At 42.5% G+C, this 6,247-nt stretch overlaps 1 pseudogene; it reads left to right on the top strand.

The window, feature by feature from the left end:
* Nucleotides 1-5,110: 5,110 nt before the first annotated feature.
* On the top strand, nucleotides 5,111-5,756 carry LOC147366742 (interferon tau-like; annotated as a pseudogene).
* The last annotated feature ends 491 nt before the right edge of the window (nucleotides 5,757-6,247 follow it).

Raw genomic sequence — 6,247 nt, 5'->3', positions numbered from 1 at the left:
CAGTCCATAGGGATGCAAAGAATCAGACACAACTGAGCGACTAACACACACACATGTGGACAAAAACATACTTTAGCTCTCAGCATCTTAGCTGCTGACCCTTGACCCTTGATACCTGGGGACACAGGTCAGAAGAGGAGGTCACCACTGAGAACTCAGGTCCTTCACAGAAACACTCCAGGGAGAGGGTGGGGATCCTGGAAGATGAATGATTTTGCAGAGAAAGAGACAGGCCCCTCCATAGTAGATCCTGAACTTCTCAGGATGTAGTAAGCCTGCCCTCACGAGTGAGTGCAGGAGAGTTTGGGCGAAGGACACTGTCATTCAGATGAATCGTGCTATTAGAAGTGAAAACTACCTTGTGAGTGAGGCAGTGTTGGAAATATAATTATCTTGGTTTAGAATCTTCACATTTAAGTGCATGGGAAAGAAACAGGATTCCTGGTGGGCGTATTAGCACAGCCCGTTGAGGACTATAGATCTACAATAAAAAAACGGTGGAAAGAAACAGTGATGTTTAGTATGTTATTGCTATCGACTTGAAGAAAAGTGCCACAACCTAAATGTTGAGAGTTATGTTTTATTTGGTGGGAATTCAGGAGACAGTATTTCAAGTCACCCTGAGAGAAGTGCTCCAAGGAGGTTGGTGGGGAGAGAGGGGGAGATGGGGAGCCAGGTTGTATATAAGTTTGCAAGTACCAGCAGGTAGTCTTCAAAAGTATTTTTGTGAAGTAGAGAAAACCAGATATCTCAAGCAAAGGAATTTAGCACTTTGCTATGTATGGGAAGATGCAAGAGTGTGTGCTCACTGAAATCATTCTTTTCATGCATCTCACCTATCCTGGGGCCATGAGCCTTGCATTTTTCACATCCTGAGTTCCCTTGGGCTCACCTTAGGGAGTGGCTCCAATCTGAAAGCTGTCAGACCAGGGGTATATTCCTCCTTCCTGAGCACCCTAGAGGGCTGGAAACTGATGACTTTGTCATCCTGGTTTACTGATATGGCAAGAAACACTCCATTTCTCATGACCTGTGGTCCCAGTGAAATGTAACCTCAGGAACCTGAATGAAAGTCCTCAAAAGAGCAGAAACAACTGATTAGTTCATGCACTCATAATTACAAGCCTCTGCTCTGATTAAAACAGAAAACAACATACAGAAACCTATAGGGGATGAGGGACTCTGACTTCCTATGTATAATGTAAGGAGAGAAAAATGCAGTTCAAAGTCCAAGAAAAATTTTGTTCTTGACACAAAGAAAAGGAATCTTTATATGTATTAAAATGTGTACATAAGTATGTACATGTGTATAAGTCTTTACATCCCTACATAACCTCAGCCTTTAATTAGTTCTCATTTATTTGATAACCATTTGGGGTGACAAATCCAAAGTTTAGTGGGAAAATAAAACACTTATTGTTAAAATTATAAGAATAGATTGATTACATTTTCTGGGTCAATAGAAAGTGTCTAAATGAAAACACAAAATGGATGTGAGAGAGAAAATTCATGACACTGAGTCCTGTCTTCCCTATTTAAAGCCTTGCTTTAGATTTATTATTCCCTTTGATAATAACTGCACTGGCATCCCTTGCACATTGTCTCATTGTAAAATAGAACACAGCCACAAACAAAGGGATTTCAGAGAAGACAACTGTTGGCAACGAATAGCCTGGGGTGTTCCTATTTGGGTAGAATTGAGAACTATTAAGGTAATCCAATTTTAATTCAGGAATTAACAAGGATGTGTCCATGAGTGTGTGCATGCATGTGTGCATGGGTATGCCTGCGTGTGTGCCCGTGTGTTTGCTCAGTGCGTGGGGAAGGGCTTCAATTTAGCCTAGTCTATCAAATCTCTGCCTCAATTTACAGGCTTGTCTTTAGTTTGCTTCTCTCCAAATGACAAATGAGAGGGTGCTCTAATTCATTTCTTGAATAAGTTTTGTTCCATTTCTTTCTTCCTTCAACACTTTAGGGTCCCTTTTGGGGGCAAGAATACATGTACAATTTTTGGTCTCACCTGGCCATCTTTGTGGAGGCTTCCCAGGTGACATCAGTGGTAAAGAACTCGCCTGCCAATCCAGGAGACATAAGAGTCCACGGTTTAACCCCTGGGTCGGGAAGATAACTGGAGGAGGAAATAGCAACCCACTCAGGTATTCTTGCCTGGAGAATCCCATGGACAGGGGAGCCTGTCCACAGGGTCACAAAGAGTCAGACATGACTGAAGCGACTTAGCACGTGCACATGACTGTCTTTGAGACTGTTTGACAACTTTCAAATATTATGATTCCTTCCATTTTTTCATTGATCTTTCTTCAACTTACACTTGCCATACTGTCAGCAAAAAAGACATTTGCCTATATTCTCTTTCATGACATTCAAAATTATTTTTGTTTTATTTTTGTCCACAAACAACCATCAAGTTTTGCCTTCCAGGAAAGCTGACATGAAAAACAAAACAATCTCTAGTGTTGAAAATTACAGAAAATATGGTGAGGCCCCTCTGCCATTCTTTTCCTTCCTTATGTATTAACCCTAGGATGAAATGTTTAGGAACGCAGTAGGAGAGACAAACTGGTCAGTAAATCAATATGCAAAAATAAGTTCTTAAATGTTTTTTTTTTTTTTTTTTTTTGATGTTCTTTAAATTTAAAACAAAACATCATGAGTAAGTAAAGAAACAAGGCTATTTCTCCCTGACACAGCCTGGGCCTCACTGCTCTACATTCTGAGCACAAGACAGAGATGGATCAACAAGTCAGCCCAACAGAAGGAGGTAGACTGAATGAACAACTGAAGGGCACTGATTTCTGTGATAGAAGCTTTCATTAATACATAACACCATCAATGAATTCCATATAGCCAACTCAGAAATTCTGAGCAAAACAAATCTTGAACACTTTAAGTAAAAGAATTGAGCGATAAAAGCTATAGTGGCAAAATAAAAATTGTCTACCAAAGGTGTAACAATTGCCATTGGATAATGCCTCCACCTACTTAGATCTCCACACTTTAGGTCTCAGCATCTGAGGGCTGCTGACACTTGATACCTGGGGACATGGATCAGGAGAAGAGGAGGTCATCACTGAGAACTCCCCTACTTCACACAAACATGCACTGGGAGAGGGTGGGGATCCTGGAAGATGAATGATTTTGCAAACAAAGAGACAAGTCCCTCCACAGTAGAATTCTGAAGTTCTCAGGATGTGGTTAGCCTGCCCTCACGGGTGAGGCCCAGAGAGGTTGGGTTGAGAACACTGTCATTCCAGAGGAAAAGTGCTACTGGAGGTGATAACCACCTTGTGAGTGAGGTGGTGCTGGAAAGACAATTAATTATCTTGGAATTAGAATCTTCAGACCTACATGCACCAGAAAAGAAGCAGGATTCCTGGTGGGGATATTGGCACAGCCTGTGCAAAACTATGAAGGTGAAAGTGAAGTCTCTCAGTCGTGTCCTACTCTTTGCAACCCCATGGACTGTAGCCTACTAGGCTCTTCCATATACGGGATTTTCCAGGCAAGAATACTAGAGTGGGTTGCCATTTCCTTCTCCAATAGATCTACCATAAAAAGCAGGTTGAAAGAAACCCTCATGTCTTGTTTATTGTTCCTGACTGTTGATCTGGAGCCTATTATACACAGTGAAGTAAGTCAGAAAGAAAAACACCAATACAGTAATATTAACGCATATATATGGAATTTAGAAACATGGTAACGATGACCCTATATGTGAGACAGCAAAAGAGACACAGATGTAAAGAACAGAATTTTGGACTCCGTGTGAGAAGGTGAGGGTGGGATAATTTGAGAGAATAGCATTGAAATACGTAATTTACCATATGTGAAGTAGATCACCAGTCCAGGTGCAATGAATGGGACAAGGTGCTCAGGCCTGGTGCGCTGGGACCACACTGAGGGATGGGACAGGGAGGGAGGCGGGAGGGGGGTTCAAGACGGGGGACACATGTACATCCATGGGTGATTCATGTCAATGTTTGGCAAAAACCACCACAATATTGTAAAGTAATTAGCTTCCAATTAAATAAGTTAATTTAAAAAATAAAGAAATAGTGACAACCTAAAAGTTGACAGTTATGCTTTATTTAGTGGGAATTCAGAAGACAGTATCTCAAGTCACCCTGAGGGAATTGCTCCAAGGAGCTGAGGGGAAGAGTCATGGTATAAAGGAGTTTGCAAAAAAAGGGAGGTAGTCTGAACATCAAAGTAGTTTTGTGAATTAAAGAAAACCAGCTATCTCAAGTTAAGGAATTTAGCACTTTTCCTTTGTATGGGAAGAGGCAAGTGTCTGGGCTCACTGAAAACATTCCTTTCCTGAATCTCAGCTCTCCTGGGGCATCTTTCCTTGCATTTTCTTGCATCTTGCATTTTTTCACTTCCTGAGTTGCCTTGGGCTCACCTTAGGGAGTAGCTGCAATTTGGTAGCCGTCAGCCCACAGGTGTATTCCCCCTTCCTGAGCGCCCTGGAGGGCTGGAAACTCTTGAGGACTGTGTCATCCTAGTTTACTGATATGGCAGGAGATACTCCACTCCTCAAGATCTTGTGGCCCCAGTGAAATGTAATCTCAGGAACCTGAATGAATGTTCTCAAAAGAACAGAACAACTGAGTAGTTCATTCACTCTTAATTACAAGCCTCTGCTCTGTGAAACAGAAAACAAACTACAGAAACCAATATGGCCTGAGTGACTCTGAATTCCTATGAGTAAGATAAGGGGGGGAAAATGCACTTAAGAATCAAGGAAAAATTTTGTTTAGACACAGCACACAAAAAAGGAATGTGTATATATATTATACTTACATGTGTACATAATAAGTATGTATACCTCTATAAGTCTTTACATACTTACATAATTTCAGCCTTTCTTTAATTTCTCATTTAACTGACATAGATTTGCATTGATAAATCCAAACTTTATTGGGAAAGTTAACTTTCTACCATAAAAATTAAGAGTTTAGCTTGAGTACTTTTTCTAGGTCAGATAGAAAATATCTAAATGAAAACACACAGGGGAAGTGAGACAGAAATTTTCAGACAATGAGTACTGTGTTCCCTAATTAAAAGCCTTGCTTAGAAAGATTATCATTAGACACCCTACCTCCAGAGTTCCACCATATGCCATCTCAGCCAGCCAAGCAGCAACCTCATCTTCCCCATGGATTTCACACTCTCTCTACTGATAACCCTGGTGCTGATCAGCTACGGCCCGGGAGGATCTCTGGGCTGTGATCTCTCTCAGAACCACGTTTCAAGCAAAACCTCAGGCTCCTGGGCCAAATGAGCAGACTCTCCCCTCACTCCTGTCTGTAGAACAGAAAAGGCTTCGGTTTTCCCCAGCAGATGGTGGAGGGTGACCAGCTCCAGGAGGCCCAGGCCATCTCTGTGCTCCATGAGATGCTCCAGCAGAGCTTCACCCTCTTCCACACAGAGTGCTTCTTTGCTGCCTGGGACACTGCCCTTCTGGAGCAGCTCCGCACTGGACTGCAACAGCAGGTGGACGACCTGGATGCCTGCCAGGGGCAGGTGACAGGAGAGGAAGACTCTGCCCTGGGAAGAATGGGCCCCACTCTGGTCTTGAAGAGGTACTTCCACGGAATCCATGTCTACCTGAAAGAGAAAGAATACAGTGACTGCACCTGGGAAATCGTCAGAGTGGAGATGATGGAGCCCTGTCTTCATCAAGCAGCTTGTAAAAAAGGTTAAGAAAGATGGATGGAGATCTGAACTCAGCTTGAGATGACTCTCAACGACTAAGATGCCACATCACCCTCGTACACTCACCTGTGTTCATTTCAGTCGACTGATTTCTGCTTTGGCCACCAAATTCATTGAATTACTTTAGCCGATACTTTGTCAGTACTAATAAGCAAGTAGATATAAAAGTATTCAGCTGTAGGGGCATGAGTCCTAAAGTCATGCCTGCCCTGATGTTATCCGTTGCTGATTTACTTATTCCTTTTTGCAGCTAACATACTTAAAATATTTGTAAAATTACAATTCATCTATGAGATCAGATCAGATCAGTCGCTCAGTCGTGTCCGACTCTTTGCAACCCCATGAATCGCAGCACGCCAGGCCTCCCTGTCCATCACCAACTCCCGGAGTTCACTGAGACTCACTTCCATCGAGTCAGTGATGCCATCCAGCCATCTCATCCTCTGTCGTCCCCTTCTCCTCCTGCCCCCTATCCCTCCCAGCATCAGAGTCTTTTCCAATTCATCTATAC

Source organism: Bos grunniens, chromosome 8 (assembly GCF_055505025.1).
Source record: "Bos grunniens cultivar Pamir isolate PY7600 chromosome 8, Bosgru_T2T1.0, whole genome shotgun sequence".
Lineage (NCBI taxonomy): Eukaryota > Metazoa > Chordata > Mammalia > Artiodactyla > Bovidae > Bos > Bos grunniens.
Note: the sequence above shows the minus strand (reverse complement) of the source record. Positions and strands in the feature narration are given on the sequence as shown.